This window comes from Lytechinus variegatus, chromosome 2, assembly GCF_018143015.1.
Source record: "Lytechinus variegatus isolate NC3 chromosome 2, Lvar_3.0, whole genome shotgun sequence".
NCBI classification, from domain to species: domain Eukaryota; kingdom Metazoa; phylum Echinodermata; class Echinoidea; order Temnopleuroida; family Toxopneustidae; genus Lytechinus; species Lytechinus variegatus.
The window spans coordinates 7,628,774-7,651,087 of record NC_054741.1 but is presented as its reverse complement, the minus strand read 5'-3'; the positions used below and the strand labels follow the sequence as shown (position 1 = coordinate 7,651,087).

The following is a 22,314-nucleotide window of genomic DNA, read 5'->3' as shown; positions in this document are numbered from 1 at the left end:
TTAAATGTCAATTTGGTATTATAGACACAACCCAGGTTTAAACTTAAGTTACATTCAACCCTTTCAACCAACCATGCTATCTACCAAATCGAATATAACATTCAAAATAATGAGTGCCTTTTCACCAACGACTTGACTTAAATCAGTAAATCATGGTATTCTCAAAGCAGAAGCAAACCAGCAAAATTACCTGAAACCCGAGATTAAATTTTCATGTTTGCGGTCGGTACTTCAAAACTCAGAGAGACGTCGATGGTTCTTTTATTCAATCGTAGAAATTGTATACAGGAAGTAGATTACGTGACAAAAGCCGCAGATTTTTGTTGTGTCGAAAATCTATCTTTCCAATCTCCTTTCCATCTAGCAATTGACTGCCTTTGAAAGAGTTTTATCGCCACCAAGTGCGAATGGTGAACTTGAGTTTTTTACTATTCTTCAGTGGGGATGTGGTTGTTCAGAGAGCGGTTGGCATAGAGCTGTATGAAGCTGAGATACCGTTCGACAATCATGATTGTGTTACCGTATATACCGCTTGAGGGTATGTGAAGTTCAGGTTTAATGCATACACATTATGTGGTTTGGTGTAGAACAAAAAATAAAAGCGAGTTGGATATCCTTCAGCACACACCATGGTCAGCACGTGTTCACCACGACATTGCTTTAAGATACTTCAAAAAATAAAAAGAAACAAGATCTTTTCTCTGGCACGGCGGGGTGGTCAGAAATGCATGTTTGTTTCGCGGCGCCAGCTTCCATTGCTTGATGCGTTAGTTGAAAAAAAAGCATATTGGCGCTTACGCTATTACATGTAAGATTCGACGCAATGTTCAGCGGCTGGTGACTTAACTTGGTTAACCTTTTTGCACGGGGTCAAATACAGATTGAGTGACGGTCAGAGATTACGTCAATGGTTGAAGCAATGTAGCCTCTTGTGCGTGCATGCATTTTGCATTTCCAATTATAAAAATGGCGTCATATTTAATAAATATGATAATACCTTATTCAATCAAGATACTTACCCATCGCAAACTAAATTGGAAGCGACATTCCGTACATTCCTTCAAAAATCATAGAAGAATTATGTATTCAGACATGCAGGATGAACAGCGACAATGACACCTGCTACGGGTCTTGTGTATTGGGGCGAGATGGACGTGAGATATTGCAAAATATCCCTTGTAATGTTTAATTGAATTGAATCCCAGACTACAGGTACTGCTCATGTACACATGTCCTGACGCACATTGGATTCAGATTCCACGTGACAAGGTACGATTCCGCAAATACCATATTCATTGCAGAATACAATCAAGAGTCCAAAAGAACCACACAGAAGCTCCCAGGCAATTATAGCGCATTCAAGCCCTGTAAAAATTGAAATATACAACCAATTTGCAGAAGAAGAAGAAAAAAAAATCGTGATCAGAGTATACACCACAGCACAAAATAAAAGCGAATGCACAATAGATTCGATGACATGCCGATAAATCAACTCATAAAAGATGGCGAGCTGCTGAGCATCAGTACAAAGATATCCTATTCAAGAAAAAAATCTCGTCAAACATAATCCTTAGTTCTTCCCAGAACAACACTCATAAACTTTGATCTTGAAAAGTCAATTTTTACAATCCACCCCTCACAAAAGGCAAATCCCTTTTTCATCATCGCTCCAAACCCAGCCACCTCTAAAAATATATCTTTGTAAATCGTTTTGTGTATATTCACAAATCCCGGAAATGGAAGAATAACGCAATTTTTGAAATTATTTTAAGACCGATTTCTGTATGTTTGACTGGAATAAATGTACGTAATTAAGCTTAAGATTCTTTTCAGTGTGTAATTGCAAACACGATACATTGCCCCCTAAATGGACCATGACATTAAGCCAAGCCTCTACCAGTTCTAAAGACCAAAACCACTCTAATTGATACGCTTATAGAAGCCCTTTAATATCATGAATACTATACACGTATAAATTAGTTAAGCTCAAAGGGACACTCACACAGAGAAGTTTGCCATCATTTCACAAAATAACTTATCAAGTTACTTCTTTACATCTTTATCGCGGTAATGATTACGGAATTCATCATGCAATTTGCTGATATCATGGTTATGAACCGTTTTGACAATTTGTTAAGGTATATACATTTATGCCAAGGGTCGCAACAAGTTTTAATTATACAATGCCTGTAAAATCTATTGTAAACATATTTGAAGGGGTATACTCCAACCTGCGGTGAGGTTGATTCAAATAATGATATAATTTCAAAGAAAAATAACGAGGTTTAATAATTTTGAAGAAACAATGCAGTGAAACAAGTTGTCTGCAAAAAAAATCACAACGAGCTCTCACAAAATTAGTGAATCCATTTAAGCCATTTCTTTGGATTGACATTGAAAAGTCTTTAAACCTTTGATCAAGATATTACAAATTAATCAGTTTGTCATGCAATGGATTAATAATCTAATTGACATATCGTACCTTTAGCTTATTCAGAGAAGTTTAATCTTTAACCCAATTCAACTGTTTGTGTAGTTTGGTGCCAACAGATAAATTGAACCAATAGAGCCATAATTCAAATATTATTTCCTCATATACACATAATGATTGCAGCTTTTTTTCCTTTGGTGGACTACAATGGTATGCTCGCCCTCACAAGGGTAACTTTATATTTCTATAAGACTGGTTTGGTCACAAGTTACCCTGATGTCTCGTAGTCTTTGTGAATAAGTAGTCTTTACGGATGACACCCATCCCATTCCTATCAATAAATCGCCAATGAAACTATTATTTACGACCTCGTAACTTCTGAATATATTACTGTCATGAGTATTCTCTACGATCAAATGTTTCAACAGATATTCATATAAGCCTGTATAACTAAAAAAAAACGATCATGTATTGATTTGAGCTCGATATTTGTAATAAGACTTACAGATACCTGTATAGATAGGAAACATGTCCACCTGCAGAATTCTAGCCAACGCTCGATTTCATTTTACCCCAAGATATCGTGACCATTTTTGTTTTATTAATTCCCGGGATTGTCGAGAGGAGGCATGTGCTGTGAATTTGTACTATGTAGCGTATATTTCAGCGACCTCGAAGCGAAAGCAATTCTATCCAAGGCTCTCTTGATTTGACAACAGCTCATTCAGTTTTTTTAATCAATAAAAAATCCTGTCCAGAAAGATTACGCAGGCTGTCACTTAAAATCAGCATCTTTTCCGAGCTTTCTTATCATATTTTCTTTAAATGTTTTTCCATCATCTCAGCCAGCCCTGACAATGAATGTCACCTTGAAACACCAATAGATGTGAATAAAATAACCTGTCAGATTACTTCTGCTATCATAAATATCTTTATTGAGCCACTATCTTCTCTTCCTGTATGACGGCGGAAGAGGAGGGCACGCGAACAATACTTAAGCCATTGTTACACTAACGCGTGGTTTCATAAAACTCATCATAACCTACGATTGATTTTTAGGAACAAATGGAAAGCGAAGTACCAAATTAAGTGTAAGCAAAGATCGACAGCATGTATATACATGATCATCTAATCATGGCAAGTAAAGCTAAACTCGTACAAATATTTATGTTTACTGTTTACAGGAGGTCACATTTGCATATTTCAGTTCAGGCGACGTAAATTATTCTTTCAAAAAGTCTTAGGGGGGGGGGGCTATTTTATTCCAATCGCGGTCGTATAGTCGTTCGTACCCTTACAAACAACTTCACTGAATCAGTCCCAGGGGCCAACTTGCATTTCAACTCAACCAAAGAGATCAAACGCAAGTACCGAATAAGCGCGTCTGCTGCATGGTTGAAACCTTGTTGTGTTTGATCTTGAGTCTTCGTGTAACGAGCCCTGGGACTATACCATTAACCTGGTGGACAAACTCAATAACTTATGATGGCACTAATTAGTGTATATATTGCCATGCCATGGTTGAAATGGCCGTGGGAAAGATATTATTCTTGTTTTGCTTTCGTTTTCTGCTCACGGATTTATGGCATATCGTCCAGGTTATGTCAACGCGCTTGTGCATGGTTAAAGCCATGTGGAAATCCGCCAAAAGGAAGAAAGCAACAACAGAAAAAAAAGAAATAAAGGCAATATCGGTATTGTAATCCATCGATATGGTGGTGAACATTAGATAATGGTCTCTCATGGTTTCATCCCATGGGGTATGGGTAGAACGGCCAAAAGCAATAGAACAATCGCACGATCCAGGTATGTCGAATAGAATGCACTTTTCATGTTCATGCACAATCAATTCAAAAAATGGTTTCTTTCAACCATTGCTTTTCATGATCATGCTTTTGTCGTTTTTCTGTATTACAATAAATTCTTCTGCACACAAAGACCGCCATTTTCTAGATCATAATGTGTTTACATTACCTCAAAATCTATCATAATGAAAAGAAATATTGTGACATGATTGGCAAAGGAGGGAAAGGCCCCAAACCTTACGTTGTATGTTTGTGGGTATTATGATATCTTGACTATTGAAACATTCATCAGCCATCCTCCATTTTATACAATTCCACCTATTTCTTGAATCCATGACTTAGTATTTTGTCATGAAGTCGACTTTATATCTGCTCTATTCATGAGAGTAATTTAGCAAAACCTCTTTGCTGATGATTTAGAAAAATCAAGAAATGATGAATATTTCTTAAGATATAGGTTTTTAAAAGGGAGTTAATGTGTTGATAACTAGAGCGAGTTGAAAAATGCTTGATCTATAAAAGAGAAATTCAAGCTCCAATAGCGATAGTGGGATGTCTTGAACAGGGTTGAATAAACATCGTATTTCACATAATTGCACAACTTTACCATGTTTACCACAAATAATCTACAATAAGCGTATAGAGCATTCATTCTTCAAAGAAAAATTACATTTTTTTATGATTTTTGCGCTCAGAGATAGTTTTTGTGTCAAACCTATTCTAGCGATTAATGATTTAACGAGAAGAACTAATATGTGTATGCAATTTGGTCTATTATTATAATTAAGTCGCCTTAAGCACCCCTTTACTCCACTTCAAACCACTGTATTCCTATCGCAATCAATAAATTCCTGAAGTCAATTCTGGAATTTACAATTAGCAGTACGAAACATAAAATAGAAATCACATTAGAATCATTCCATTCCAGATCTTCCGATCTGACGTTCTGCTTCACATAAAATATTTCTAAATAAACCATGCGTTCTGCTTGGTGAGAGCTTAACCTTGTTCTTTCATGGATTGGGAGGCACAATGTTGGTTCACAAAGGAGCAATTTACCGTAATTATGCTGAGATTCAAGAAGGCCGTTTTCAGATTAAATGATCTGCCTTCAAGGAGAACTTGTCTACATCAAATCAACAAAGATAATCCTAAACACAAAGGGAAGATGTTAACCTCCAGATCCATTGAATGATAATGTCTCTTTAAAGCAGAACGTCTGTTTCTGAGATCATGCATGCTAATGGCTTCGACCGACAAAAGACAGACATTCAGGGGCAGAGAAAATGATAACAGCGTTATGTATCGTCAAGAGCATAGCTTTGCATTGCTTTGGTACTTGCATGGACCTACCCATGGTACTTGTAAATCAGATATTAACACCTAATCGCAAAACGCGGGACACCGGATGGCCGCGTACAAATACACGTAATCCGATAGGTCAAACCGTAAATCTAGCGATGCCAAGCACTAACACCTCGACTATTTAACACCAAATACAAAAAACGCTATGACATCCAAAGTATGAATGCCTATTTCCGTAAACAAATCCCTTCCGCACTGGTAGAACGGTCTAATTCATTCGTCAATAAATTATATCGTATATTATTTCATGTACAGAGGAATTGCAATCTAGCACAAGCAGTCCAAATATTTAAAAAAATTCCTCACACGAAACGAACTTGATAATTCCACAAGGGTGCTTAATACCGTATCAACAGTGGCACACTGGGTTAAAAAGTGCGTACAGTTCATGGCTACTCTGTCTACCGCATTTGATCACGTGGTTATTTGCTTGAGATCACAACAATGGTGCTCGGTAAGACGTCTTCTAAATCCGTCCTCTTCTTTTCTCTCCCTTCCTTTCAACCTCTATTCAGTAATTGAATCATTGCCTCGAGCATTTTCTACACTCTTGAAAAAGTCTTGTCCAGAGGGGCTCAAACCCGACGCCTTTCACTCTAATCCATCTCAATGTTTCCCTTTCTCTTCATTCTTTGAAAGTGTCTAGCAACATTTAAAAAAGTGCCTCATAGGGCTGATCGCAAATTTTAAGCATTATTTTACGAATATGTTAAGTGCTGGATACAAAGCCAATTTATGTATACTGGCATTTTAGCAAAAGAAGCGTATTTCCAATTATGTCAATATGTCAATTAAACTTTAGTGAAAATATATTTTTGATGAAAAATGATTAGACCAGTATCTACATTTGTACATGGGAAAACACCTGACGCGATATAACATGTAATCCTAATTAGCGTATTACATTCAAATTTTTGCATAAATTTGCGAGCAAGTTTGTGAAAAACACATTAAAAAATAACAACATTGTAGTTGTATTTCATATATTTTTACTTTTCTTGATTTGATGTGCTAATCAACGAAAAAAACCTATTTCCGTTTGTATATTGTATTTTTTGCCATCATAAGCAAGGAATCATAATAAAATATACAATTAAAAAATGCGTTAAATTGACTATAATTATATGAACTTCTCATTTATTTTCTCATTATCATGATTATTGCTAGGCTTTTGGTGTAGGTTCTAATTTTATTTCCCATCACCACTAGGCCTATCTCTGTTATCACTCACCCAAACTAAAAATAAATCTTCACCCTGCATTATGTACACCTAGGTGTATATGATACCTCTTTCCCCTCGATTTCTATTTTTTTCATTATCCCCCCCCCCTCTTTCTCTGTACCCTTCATCAGCCCATTGTCCAACCAGACCAGTTTCACCCCTCAAGATGACCTTCATCTAGCCCAGTCGATCAACCCCAAAATAAAAAAAAGCATAAATTGCTCGAGGGCACTACAGACCCAATATTTAGTCGAACAAATTGAATGAAAACCTTTCAGAAAAAGGGATACGTTTTGATAAGAGAGGTAAAAGAGCGCTGAAAGAAAGAAGGTAAAGCACGAGACTGCGGTCATCTGTCCGCACCCCAATGGTTTTTTCAAAACTAATGAGCCGGAGTGATATATTACTCTAAATGATTTTTATTAGATCGCCATGGTATGTTTTAAATTCGCTAGTTCTTTAGAAGTGACCAAAGAGAAAAGGTAACTAAATAGATTGACAAAGGGAAAGAAATACAAGCAGATCAAAAGGGTTAGAAAATTGAAATGTGATTGAAATGAATCACACATTCTCTCAGCCTTCATCCACAGGAAGAACTGTAGTGCAATTTGGAAGGTTTTTTTAATCGACAAATCAACCATTCATCCCATTTTATCACATGTTATTATCATATATTTTTTAAGGGCATGCCGGACACACTGGAAGCCACATTTTGATAAATTTGTTGGATTTATGATAATGGTCAGGAGAAAAACGGAAGGGGATTTCAGAACACAATAGTCCCAGTAATCGGCAAATATTAGACTCTGGTGACGAAATAATGGATTGCGGGAAGAAAATCCTTTGAATAGAAATTTAACCTTATCGAGGTTTATAAGTTGGTGAATGTAAAGGGGTTTGATAATTGATTGGCAGTTAGAGGTTCTGTCATGTTAGGGAAACTCTGTAAACCAAATCTTTTTTTCTTTTTTGCCTTCCTGCATCATACTTTTTTTGTCTCCTTCAGAAAATAAATCGAAAGGTCACACATTTCTCATTAATCAATCGACTCGGATCATTCTGCAATTAAAAATATATATTCGTGCAAATAAAGATTAACCCAGTCATGTTTCCACTGAACAAATAGCAGTGTTTGATACATCTGATCGTAAAAACAAAATTAGCATTTTCGTTTCGAAATATGGCATGCCAACAACATCTTTAATTGCATATTCTCTAGCTGAGAAATCTTTTAATTAAATAACTATAATTTATGGCACGATTTGAATGAAATTCATATTTACTTTAAAATTCTAAAAATCAATAAAGACGATGGCACTTTATATCACAGAGTCATGATTTAAATTTACGAACACATTCTTTAAAATAGATTAATGAAAACAGCTAATGTGATGGTTTAAACGTGTCCTGCCCGAAAAGTTGTCAAAACCAACCAGCATTCTGGTGCGTTTAATCTAAAACAATAATTTTGGTCGGAATCATAATATTAACCAACAATAGGACATAATTTGGTTTCCGTATAAAAAACAAAAAGCATCAAAATGCAATATCATATTACCAAAACTTGTTGAAAATACATGTACATTTATGAAGCAGCCCCTAATGTATTAGGCGTACAGAGCAACGCATTCCAAATACCGTATCTTGTACGAAAACATAACGTAATTAGCCTTTTAATGCAAGAAAAAAATCAGTCATGTATATAAAAACGAAATTGAGCTGTAAATGTTACATACATGAAGAAAAACAAGCAAAATTTAATGAAGAGAGAACCTGGATAAATGATGAAGTTCCGTTTCATTCAATGTGTTTTTTAAGTATCATGATTTGAAAAACATGAACATACGGGTTATCGTCACACTCCAAGAGCTGCTAAAATCAATGAAGCACGTTTTAATAGCAAGCTTTAGTGTAAATTTTATTCTAGGGCTCACAGATGATCTCTATCTAAAAAGGACACTTGGGGGCAGGAAAGCGTCTCTTCAAAATAAATCGAAAATGAAAGTTGAAGAGATAGACGACATTGCCATTATCCGATCGATAACAACGACGAGGGGAATTGGGAAATTAGTCTTAAAATAAACCAATATTGGAATGAAAGTTGACAGAAACTGGAGGTCATGTGTGTCACTCATCATTTTAGGATTGGGTTCAGGACCGTTTGATGGAGTTAACTTATTAATCACTTTAAAAACATCTATCCGCCCAAATTAAACGAATTAGCTATCTACTCGAAGAAAGAGGTGTGTGCTACTTTCCCCTGACAAGGGAGTATTTGGCGCCAAATCACAAATCTAGGCGCCATGGCCATCATAGCCGTTGTTGATCAGAACTCATTGACTAGGTCTTTTCCACATCCTGGGTTGATATACTTGATATGAATGAAATAATCTATCCAGTTAATGAGAATTAGTGAATATCCAGTATATTTTCAATTCTCTACCTGGTGTAGGACTTCATACATAATAATAAAAAAACACGTAAAAACCAATGAGATATCGGAGCGCCAGTTATCGCATGTTGTTTCTAGTAAGAGTGCATCACACTGTCATTCTTAAAGTAAAGTACTTTTTTTTCTTTAAAGAGTGATATGTAAATAGGACGTACAGTAACACATGTCTTGTGCTTACATAAATCGTCTTCCAGAATGAGGAATTCAAAGTGAAAAAAGAAATAAATATGGGCTGTTCTTCAAAACTACCAGCAAACATACAAGCCTTCAAAAATCAATCAATGCAAATAGTATTTCTGCAAATGATAGTACACATACGATCATCAGCATGACGATGGAATAGTATTTTATATCGTATAAACAAAGGTGAAATAGCAAATATTATAACACCGTCCATCGATTGTTTACCTTGGTAGAAGCCTCACAGACCATCTGTGTATCCACTTCACACGGTTCGGTCCTGTCCACGCAAAATAAATGTGTAGAATATTAAAATCGAGATGATGCAACAGATATCATTGCGTCAACGCTTGAAACAGAGAGCATCTATACCAATGTGGGCGGTAATTATACACCGGTCCCATTTCACGAGGTACTTCAAAAAGTCCTCCTCCAAAGCCGGCGACCAAAACAATGACATACGAACTCAGAAGAGGGTGGTTTTATCATATAGAATCATAACTCAATAATTAGCCGGCCATGCCTTTGTCACGTGGAGAGTTCCGTTAATTGTTTCCCCTCGGGAGAGTGAGAGAAAGAGTAGGAGAGTGGATGAGGGAATATGAGAGAGGAGAACAGACAAGGGGAAGTCAACGATCGTGGTTACTACGCCGGAGTGAACTTTTCCCCCTGCAAGGTCGAATTTGTTTGGGCTTGTACATTGGCGAGTGTGCACGGTCCATTCATAAAAACCTCGACCAATCAGACGGCTGCAAACTCTCGTTGATCGATTTCCCGCCATATTTTTCTCCCACACTCCCAATCACCTACCGGAATCGTTTTGTAGACATCTGAAATCACTCCAGCGGAACAAACGAAGAAACAAAACATGAAAAGGGAGGGAGGGATAGAGATGAAGAAAGAAGGAAGAATGGTGGATAAAAACCACAGACATCAATAAAAGAGATGTTTGATGAGAAATGAAAAGGAGACAGGATGGGGAACAAAGGAAGGAATGCAGGGGCAATCATGTGACTACCATGCATGGTGATTAACCCATTCAGTCTCCTCCGTTTAACCTTCGTATGACCGGTGAGACGGAGCAACGTAAATATTAGACTCTTCAGAGGACAATACACCGGGAGCCTCCCGACCAGCATGTGAAGCAGCACCCCTAGACCATCCAGTTGGCACGGGTGGGTGATACTTTCTGTTTCATGCAAGTCGGGTGTTAATTGCGCGCCCAATTCCACCGACGATTATCGACAAATCGATTAGTGTTTCAAGGATAGGTTGTATTGTCTTCATGTATCCACAACACTGCCGGCAAAATTATTAACCAGACGAGACCACTTCAAAGTGAGAGACAGACAGAGAAGGAGAGAGAGTGAAGAGGGAAGAGGGGGGGGGGGGGGGGGGTGAATAGCACCAAAGTGCTATTCACCTTTACCGTTATCCATATATAAACACGAGTAGTTCGGTATGTTTCGAGTGAAATTCACTGTCTATTCATGTAATCCATGCGCAAAAAGTCACGGTAATATTCTATTCCACCGATAGTTGTAATGTTGAAAGGAATGGTAATACGAGGTGATGTAACAAAATACAGTTTCTTCACCACAATCCAACGGATACACGTCTGTGTTATTGAAAAAGAAAGCCAGGAAAAGTCTAATGTACTGTTGAACCCTTGAAGAGCAATACAAGATCCAAACTTGGCGGGAACATTGCAAAATGGCGCCAAGAATCGCCATGAAATTCGAATGCTCTTTCAGAGCTACGTTCAACATCCGGTAGTCATGTGACTTTCAAATGACATTCACCTCATCTTACCATTGAGAAAAATCCTTGAATCGGTTTCATAAAAGGACTATTATCGGAGCAAGCAATCAAATCACGCCTGGCGTCTGCCACGAGAATGGGTACCGTGATACGAATCGCCTTTAAAAAAACAAACCATAGTCTAATAATTTTGCAATCTGTTTTAAATAAACCCTCAGCATAATAGCACGTAAAGGATGCAATTGGGAAGTTATGCGTTCAACAGAGCGGAGAAAGGGATAAGATAATATCACTCTATGAACTATTTTTCTTTGTGAAAAATTACACCGACATGACCGAATTGCATCATTTTCATTCCATTTCACTCGTGTTATGTTTTTAAACGAATTTAACGGGGAAATGAAAATTCGATCATCTGATCATCTTTATAAATGTGTGCAAGAAACTAAAATCGTTTGCTATCTTCAGTAGATAAGCTAGAGCAGTCTGAGCCGACAAATGTTCATATCAAAGGCAATATCCTACAGCCAAACTTGAAGGACAAGTCCACCCCAACAAAAAGTTGATTTGAATAAAAAGAGAAAAATACAAATTTCATTAAAATCAGATGTAAGATAGGAAAGTTATGACAATTTAAAGTTTCGCTTAATTTTACAAAACAGTTCTACGCACATCCCGGTCGATGTGCAAATGAGGAGACTGATGACATCATCCACTTTCTATTTTTTGTATTTTATTGTATGAAATATTCTTATTTACTCCTCATTGACAAGTGAAACAACAATAATTCCTTCTTGAACATATGGAAGTAGCCTTGTTTCATACTATATGGTTCAGTCAAGTTGGTCCACATTGTCAAATTTGTAGAAAATGAAATATTTATAATTCATAAAAAAAAGAAATAGTGAGTGAGGGACATCATCGACTGTCTCATTTGCATGTCACTGGGTTGTGCATATCACTTTTTTTAGTAAATAGGCGAAACTTTAAAATGTTATAACGTTCTTATTTTATATCCGATTTTGATGAAATTTTAGCGTTATGCTAGATTGATTTTTCTCTGTTTATTCAAATCGATGTTTTTCTGTGGTGGACTTGACCTTTAACAGTCCAGGACTACTCAAGCAGTTCCCGCTTCCTTACCCACAATGCAACATTCCAATCACGATGTAGCCTTATGGTATTTATCAACATATACCCATTTGTATGAAAACACATTTACCCATTTAACTCTGCAATAGTAAAACAAGTGGTGTCAAATAAAAACAGGATTACACAACGCTTTTACCATGGTCACCAAGTATGATTACTTTTAACTTGTTATTTGGGATACCTTCTTCAAAGTTCAGGGAGATCATATTCCGACGGCAAAGCATGCCAAGTCTAATATACTTAGCTGTTTATCTTAAGTTAACCGATGATAGTTATCAATAACTTGCTATAACATATTCCCTCCTTTTTAAAGGAATTTTGGATGGGGGAATTCCTTTTTCAACCCTCGGCTTAACCGTTTGCCTCTATATACACTACTACAACAATCGAACAAAAACGGAAGCACTGACTCTGCGAAAATGGGAACCCATTTACTCGGTCTTGTATAACGAGATTTGTATATACATGTATATGATTTTGAGAGTATTGATTTTGGCGACTGAATGTAAATAATAGTGCAATGCAATGCATACTTTGGGCCTTATGACCGAAGCTTTTATGTAAACAATGAAGAAAAAAATCAGTTCGTATCTCCCAGGCTCCCGTGATCGTCAAGGCCAAAATTGTTGATGTCCATGTATGTGTATGTTGCATTATGGTAGACATGACATAGCGTTACAAGAAACTTACCTTCATTTCCAAATCAATCAAAAGTCCCCAAATCATATCAAAGTCATTTGATTAAACACGCATGAAACACAATTGTAGTTGATTGGCGTTGAAATCTAACTCAACTTTCTTGTAACACCTTTTCATGTGGGTTTAATCAAAATGGACTTTTGCTTGATTTGGAATTGAAGGTAAGTTTCTTGTGACGCCATGTATGTCATGTAATAGTTGCAGTATATTTTAGAGGTGAAACATTATTATTCATAACTTACTTGTTTTTTCGTCGATAATCAATTTCACTCGTATGCAATGTGAAGTTACTATATATATATGCCATATACATTTTGTATTTAATGCACACACAAACGAGCGCGCATTTCCACTTTACACACCCACCCTCCTATACGTAACAAACCGCATGCTCTACGGCAACACGTGGCGCCACAATAAATGCCGGTAGGATAAAATCCATGCAGTCCTTCTTTTGGAAAATTCCACAACTTATTGCCGTTGATTGGATCATGCTACAAAAAGTAATTGGGCGTGTCAGTGAGCATGCCGGTGAGCATGTGAGTGTATGAGCGTGTGTGTGTGTTGTGTGTGTGTCGGGGTGGTAATACACACAAGTTAAAAGTCCAATAATTCAAATGACACTGAAATAAAATCAGATTGTTTCATACCTTCAAAGTCTTGGTGACACCGCCACGGGCGGATGACGCCAGCCAACCAGGGGTGTGTAGCCGTATTTTTTTTTCTCGGATGATGGCAAGCACTCGCCTGGAAGAATCGTTATGGAATGTTTGATCTAGTGACTGGTATCCGATGTGTCCTGAACTACACCTTCCATCTCGGCTACTCCCTCACGATGCGATCTGAAATATTGAAAGGCAAATCGAATCCTTTGGGCGATAAAGAAAAATAATGCTTCCTGAATTTCACAATGAAGACACTATTAACTAATTAGACGTAATATACTCGAAGTTTCTCTCAGGTAAAGAGAGACACAATCAGAAATACAAACACATGCCTTGGATACACGCCATCAAAATCCTATTCTTAGCCCCAAATCTCAATCGCTTTTCTAATCCTCTGTCTTTGTCATTTGAAGGACAGAGGAAATGCCGGAAGGGGGCAATGTAAGTGGACATCATTCAAGAGATGGAAAAAACGTTGAACAATTTTTTGTAGACCGAAGTATGCTAGTGACTTCACAATGAAGAACAGATATCAACCATGCCTCTTTATCCGCATAATGAAAACCTCCCACAAAAAATAGTATCATATATTCCAGAAAGACAAATACTAACAGATGATTTTATTTCTATATAAAACTTCTTAGAAATTGTACCTTATCTGTTGATGTCCAATGTCGTTACGCTAGTATTTGAAAGAGACACCGTGAAATCCTCGGCGAGCATGGATAGATTGATACATATACAATAGCCATAACACTCTGTTTCCCAGCTCCTTTTCCATGTGGATGAAAACAAATAATATACCAACTGAACCAATCTTTTTTATTTAACGTCTGTCTGTCTAGTAAATTTCACACTCTTTTTATTGGACTTTTGCCAGCTTTTCAATCGGCTCTCCTGTGTATTTGTTTTGTATTGTCTTGGCGCCCGGCATTATGCTACAATATCCCACCTGCGTTTTTTTTTCGAAAACCACCGACCACGTCAATTCTTTTCTCGTTCTGCTTGAATAAGCATTATAGCTTTCATGTCTATCATAACCTGCATAACTTTGACTACATTGTATTAACAAGATTGAAGAATTGTAAGCCTGAGCAATTATTAGTTACAATCACAGTCATATTCTCGACTAATCATGTTGAAAGGAACCAGCCACTGACATGAATGATTTCTTGATTCAATTGCGATGGCAATTCTCACGAAAGTCATTAATGTTTCCGCTCTTGAATACCGCCAAAAAAATTAGCAGGAATTTTTCACTGATAATCCGCTATATTTTGAAATATGTACATAATAATCTAGCAAACAACGATATTCTACATATGAAATCACAATGGGGTATACGCCATGATCTTTTCTTTCGAGGATCCACGGCCGCTTTCGGCAATCGTCATACTTGAGAGATATAAACTCTTGCCATGCTTAATTGCGATGGCACGTAAGCTTAGCCAAGGCAAGGGTTTGATAGTGTGAATGGGCCTAAAGCTTTTGACCAATCACCATTCTTCTTTTGTGGTGTCAGTGTCACAACCGTGATCGTTGTCAAGGGAAACGGATTTCCCACCAATCACAGTTTTTTTATAAGCAATTAATCAAATACTTAATTCTGATTGGTTGGAAGTTAATGAGTAACAAAAGCGAACCGAATTTAGAGATTTTCGTACACGGGGAATGTTTCTTCCTCATAATGATGCTGAAGGTTTGTCAGCACAGGAAAAAAAAATAATGTGATAGAACACATCTTTAAAAAACAAATAAAGAGAACATTATTGCACACTAACAAATTTTAAAAATATAAATTACACACATCAAGGGACAAGGGTCTATAAATGCTTGGTGGAAATAGTTGTGTTGTCACTATTTTCTTGCTCACGGATAAACATTGCAGTAATCTTCCCTAGTCTTTATAACAGAATTAATTCGAAACATCAATATAGCCATAATCGCCAGTGATCTTGCAAAAACAAGCTTATAACCATGATAACCTTATGAAATGTTCTAACCCAAACTTGACCTATTCCCTAAACTCAATTTTAGTTTTTCCAGAGGAGCTCTCTTTTCTTGAAACTCTTTCTTTAGTTTTATGACAGACATGTTTAGAGATAGGAATGTCTTTATATTTCGCATTAAAGTGAACTAACTAGTTTTCAATCTAAAAATTTTAGCTCCATGATCTTGCCATTGTAATACTTGTATACCTACATAAGCTTCTACTAAAAGGCCTATAATATCTACAAACAGCTCGCGGGCGACCAAGTTCCTTTTCGGGACAGTGTACTTTTCTTGGCCATTTCCAAAATGCCCTTCCCAGCTAGCCTAAACAGATTAACATCCGCGGATAATAGCTACTATAAACAGTCATATTTTTACTACCATTCTGGTCGTTATAATCCAATTTTGACGGCGATGAGCTGTATGCAAGAGAGAGAGAGAGAGAGAGAAAGGGACATGTCGAATAGCCTACAAGCATGTCGGAACGAGCGATAAGCCATTATCGTAACTACGAAATCATCATATTGTAAGAATTTAATTGAAGATGGTAGATGCAGATTACACAGATGGTGAACGTATTTTCAGCTTAAAGTCCTGTTTTATCGCATTTAAACCCCACCTTTACAGTGGCTTTGAGGATTTCCAATTTGTAGTATCGTTGACGTAGGCACAGGTCAATACAAGAACACGGACTGACCTAGAAATATAATTTCATTGTTGGCGGTGAAAAGGTGTTTTTACTTCTTCTTTTGAAGATATACCGACTTACATACCAACCTTCTTATAAGCATACAAACAATTTGGTAAATATGACATGTGGGGAAAATATAATAAATCAAATTGTTTTGATTTCATTGAAGAAAAAAGGGTTGAAGATGGGAATGATAAATATTGCTGATTTTGAGAAAGTTTTCTGGCCCCCTATCTCCATGACGCATGCGGGTTTTTTAGATTACCAACTCAAGAACGTCACAAACCTTAACTATCGTAGATCGTATTCGCGATATCGTGATATAGTTCACGAGCGGGATTTTATGTCAAAGGGGGCGCAAAAGAGGACGACGAACGATTTTCTTTCTTTTGTTTTACTTTAAAATAACTAGACTATACCTCTTAATACCTATCTTTAGAAAAACGCCACTCGACCCAGCCGATCAATGTCATCAATTTCCTTATCCAAGAGGACCCCTAATCGACACCGGTTCCGTTCCGTGTATAACCGAAGAGAGATACACGTATTGCGCTAATGAGTGATTTGCGTAATCAACGGCGAAGTGCCTCTTGAAGATATCTTTCAAAGACACCCGTAAGGTGCGCGTCTACACGACAGTGCATTAAAATGAGACTTCCGCCTTTATTAAAGGGGATGTCTACCCTGGAGTCAGCCAAGTTAATATCAATTAAAGAAAGAAAAAAATAGGAGAAATATACAGATGAAAGCTGAGTGAAATTCATCAAAGGATAACGGAGTTGTATAAACAAGACCTATCATGACAAGGCGGAGTTACCCGTATGTGATATCACAAAATAAAAACAAAAAAGAAAAAATCCGTAGCTAGTCAGTTATTATTTTGATGGATCCGTTCAAAAAAAAAATTTATTGAAACAATTTTCACACCTGGATGGAGGCAACCCTGTCAACACTGCTAAATATGATGCCAGTCTGGTTGCAACGGAACAGACTCGTGATTTTGAGATGAACTCCTATTTAATTGGCGGTAATGAGCTGTGAAATTTCTTTCATAATAGTTAGTCTCCATATTTCCAGATTTGTTATCTAAACAATATGTAAATATATCACAGCAGTTTAACCGAGTTTGTGGGGGAAAAATGTACAATCGTATCGGTTTCATGATTTAATTCAGTCAAGAATCATGTCATGAGAATTTGAAACCCACTGCCCTAAAAATAACAAGAATTTGATTTTCCATCATTATCATAAAATATCCGTGACACTAAGCTGTCGATAGATATAGAGTTATTTGCTTCTTCAAATCCATTGTCATTACTGAGCCTCGAGTCGAGATTGCATCCAATGACGTCATAATTGTACCACAACCAAGGCCTAAACATAATCTTTGAGTGGTAAATCCGGACCATGTTCTTGAACGAGACACATTCGCGGGGAAGAAAAGGATGTCTACTTTGTCCTGTCAAGTTTAAACCGAAGATGGCCCCGTCACATACTGCCATCCATCGATATATACCCTCTGAGAAACAGTGTGGTTAAAAACACACCACTTTTGTTAACACGACCGTACCATGCATTTTACACCAATGTTAAATGATTAGTGTTAGTTTAACACCTATTTGCGTTATCATGGTTATTACATACAACGCATTACATTTGTAAGTCTATTTTTTTTGGGGGGGGGGGGGGTGGGAGGGAGTGAAACATTGTTTGCTATGTTCAAACACGATGATGTATTTTTCACACCCTTGAATCGTACATATTTTTGGTTTACATAGACGTTGAAATAATTTATTAACATCGTTCGTGGCACAAGACAAAAAATGCGGCCATCTAACACCCTCTACGAAGATGGAGAAAGGCTGTATCGTGATACATCAGTTCTATATTGCTTTGAGGATTTTGACCAAAGTAAAGAAAGACTGACAATGAAAAGGAATCAAGGGAGAGAGCATTTTCAAACGGTCGGAATAGCAATCAATTACGCCCAGGGTCGAGGATGACAGTATATGGTTACAGATTTTGAACAAGAATTGTGATGAGTTTTAGACGTTAGAGAAGATTGATTGAAAAAAGTCCATCGAAACCTATTTTGGGTAAATTTTTTACGAATGTTAATTCATCTCAAGATTATAGAACAGTATATCATCATACCCTATTTCCATTTCCAAACATTTCATATCTACAAGCCCTATTTTCATACTGAGTTTCTTTTAAAATGTCGATATGATCATTCGTTTCTGATTTATATTACTCTGTATTTGTTTGAACAGGAAATGAAATAAAGAAAAGATTGAATATAATTTAATGTTCTTGCAGAAAGGTATACGATTTGAAATCTGATATACATCGGTAACTAACTTTTAAAAAGTGACTGAAAGAAATCAATTATGGAATTGAGTTAAACAATCAGTATATCATGATATTTACGACATGGCTTCTGCAATCACTATATCACTAGATAGATGTTCAAATTGTTTTATTTGAAAAAAAGAATAAGATGCTATAACCCAGAGGGGGCGCTTAAATTGATTGATTTCAAACTTCAATTTTTCATAAAGAATCAGTCAATGCAAATTTTATAACGGTTACGATTCATGTAAGATTGGAATATTAGAATGATCAAAATTACCATCATTACAGAGCTTGACATATAGAGGGCGCAATTATTAAACTTACATCGAATTTTAAATGCGATGAAATCAATTACAAAAGACAAAGTCAAGAACATTCGATTCTTCGAAATTTCGAATCACAGATAATCTTTCCCCCAAAATTGCCTCGAAAAAATGGAGAGAAATAAAACAAAATTGTTGATAAAATCTATGACATCACTTAAAATGACCACTTTCCGCCCATGTGAGTATGTATTTGTTAAATTTGGTTTACACTGACCTAATTCTTGTCAACATCAGCTTAGTCGTAGTCACGTGTTTTCTAGCATGACTTGGTACTTACTTGTATCCAATAAGGATTAAGCATGCTAGCACATATTTCAGAAAAAAATCCCCTCTTTTAATCCGATCGGTACCGCGGTCATCTTTTGGAAAATTAATACATCCCTCTCAACATTTTGCTGTTTAAGAAATAGAAGAAGAACACGACGACGACGACGACGAAAAAGAAGGAGGAGAACAAAAATGGGAAAAGGGATGGACTTGATGATGATTGAAGAGAAAGAAGAGTCTAGAAAAAAAAGAAAACAGGACGAGAAAACATGTATCTAAAACCAAAGAACAAATGAAGTTGCGAGTCATGCTCGTCTAATACGGGACTCATCGCGGTAAAGATTTTCCAGGGCGCAATCAACCGCTAATACCATTATTTCGAGAGCAAAGGAAGTAGTAATTACAGATTGCTTTAAGGATCAGTTTAAAGTATGAACATTGGTTTGGTGAGTGGAAGATAAAAAAATACGTATCACATTTCTACCGATTACCATTTCCGCTTTCTTGTAAATGTCAAATGTAAAATAGTATACATATCTCACAAATCCCAATAAGCACGAAAAGAAAGTATAATATATGTTTCATACCAATTTTTTTTTAAATAAGTGCACATCATTTCCATTTACTTGAAAGCAAGGTAAAAGAGCATCGTAGATTAAATAACTTGCTCACCGGTATAGGAGCCAAGGCCAGGGGTCGAACCCCGGACTTTCCATGTATAGCCATGCGCCTAAGACCACTCGGCCACGGCACCTCCACTAATAGGGATGATTGATGAAAATGTTTTCAAAAAACCTCATAATACGAGAATCTTGAAACAGGATCAAAGTTTGTCATTTTATCAAGATTATTGAAAAACTGACAGTTGGCTATAGGACAAACATGACAAAATGACATGCTCTGTGTAATATAATCTCTTGTTTTGTATAAACCTTTTTTTTACAATAATGGAGAGAGAATTTTCGAGTAGATTCGTCAGGATTCGATTTGACAGATTCGTTCGACTTATAACGATTGCTAAAATGAGTTCGCTAAACAATTAAAAAAGATTTTTTTCAGATAAAGAGGAGTCATGAAAAAATGACTTTTCTATATAAAATTGCTATTTAGAGGTTGGGAAGATTTAATAAAAAAAAACACGACTTTGTTAATGAAAATTTTAGCGTTATGCAGCTAACAACTTCTTAAAAAATAAAATGAGGTTTGCATATGGATAGAGAACAATCGCACAACATTTCACTGCAAAAACACCGGTGTCAAAAATTATTAACATTTTTCCACAAGTATTTTTTTCATAACTATCATATTTAAGAAATAAAGCCATACCTGACGCAGATTTATTAATCACTAATAAGTTGCTATAACACTGCGAAAACACCGGTGTTAATTTAAGACCAGCTCGCTATATATATAATGTAGGAACACACCAGAGGTGTTGAAACAGCACCACATATAGGCTAACACCAGATTTAAACATTTAAGCAACACTAATCAGTGTGAAACAAATATCGGTTTGATTCTTAACTGGTGCGAAAAGGTACCATTCATTGTGTAGTTAGTCATAAATTAGTTTTAAAGGACTGGAAGGCCTAAACGTTACTTGAAGATATGACATGACTTATATGAAGGTATTATTAATCATCTTTGAACTTTGAATCTAAGTAAAATGCAGTTTGAAATCTTAACTGCACTTACGTAAGAATGCTTTCACTTGATGCACTCTATAAACATGATAATCAAACTTTGGGTTTAAAAGGCCTTGTTTGTTGGGTAAAATAAAAAAAACATACTATTTTAATCTAAAATACGTTGAATTAAAAACAGACACATAACATGCATAAAGCAAGAATTTTAATAATAATAATATAGGGTATTAATATTGCGCACATATCCACCTTGTTAGGTGCTCAAGGCGCTCCTATATTACCCGGCTAAGCTAGGCGTTCATATAGCGCACACAGCTTTTTAAGGAATTACTTCCTACCGGATACCCATTTACCTCACCTGGGTTGAGTGCAGCACATTGTGGATCAGTTTATTACTGAAGGAAATTACGCCATGGCTGTGATTCGAACCCACGACCCTCTGTTTCAAAGTCCGAAGACTAATCCACAGGGCCACAACGCTCCATTTTACCTCATTTTTCGACATATATTTTACCCACCAAACACAAATCTGTCCATATTGGGTAAACTTTTACTCGACCTTTATAATTTTTTATTAGATTGGGTGTTAGGTATATCACCTTCAAACATTACAACAAACAGACATCCAAGATAGTCATAAGGATTCACCCAGACAGCGTCAATCGCAACCCTTTTCGAAAGTGTGATCAAATAGGATTAACAGAAAGATTATCGACATCGGATTTGGGATTTGGCTAATTCGGATTAACTGTTATTCACAAATCTAGAGTAAAAAGGGATATTTATCGTGCCTAATCCATGAAGAATTCATAGACGAGTGTCATTACATTAATAATCGTGAGGAGTATGTGTATCAGTTATTACATCAGGCAAAGAGGAATGGAAGACGAAGATGAAAAAAATATCAAAATCTTAACTAAGTGGTTCTTGAAGCAAAATTTACCATCTTTACAAGTGCAAGAATTTCCTAGTTTACTGGCTCTTGGAACGTCTTTTACAGGCGCGACAACGCCCCTTTCCGGTTTTGAAGCACCTGTTACAGGTGCAACAATAGGCCAACACTTTTTCTGGTCTTGGAGCTGAGATAGACGTGATAGCGTGAGCATGTGAGCAGTGGCTTAAAATGCACAGAGAGCATCTTGTTCCACACCGTATTGGTATTGCTGTACGATTGGTCAAAAGTTCGTTACGTCATCATGGTCACATGATGAAAGTTTGGGTCGTTATTTTTTTTTTTCGCTGATCCCTCAAAATGAGAGATGTTGCAATTTACCTCCAAACCGAGATAATATATAAGTAGGCCCT

General features: G+C 36.6%; 1 protein-coding gene across 3 annotated transcripts in view; it reads right to left on the bottom strand.

Annotated features, from left to right (window-relative positions):
• Window positions 1-22,314, bottom strand: part of LOC121407200 (cell adhesion molecule 1-like) — a 40,534-nt gene that overhangs the window by 5,803 nt on the left and 12,417 nt on the right. The window contains exons 1-2 of one of the 3 annotated variants that reach the window (XM_041598158.1): window positions 14,386-14,748; window positions 13,718-13,909 (exon numbers count right to left, since the gene is read on the bottom strand). The gene's annotated coding sequence lies outside the window, so the exon portion shown is untranslated. Of the gene's footprint in view, window positions 1-9,683; window positions 9,928-13,717; window positions 13,910-14,385; window positions 14,749-22,314 lie in introns of those variants that run through there. The other 2 variants (XM_041598157.1, XM_041598159.1) reach the window with 2 other exon arrangements.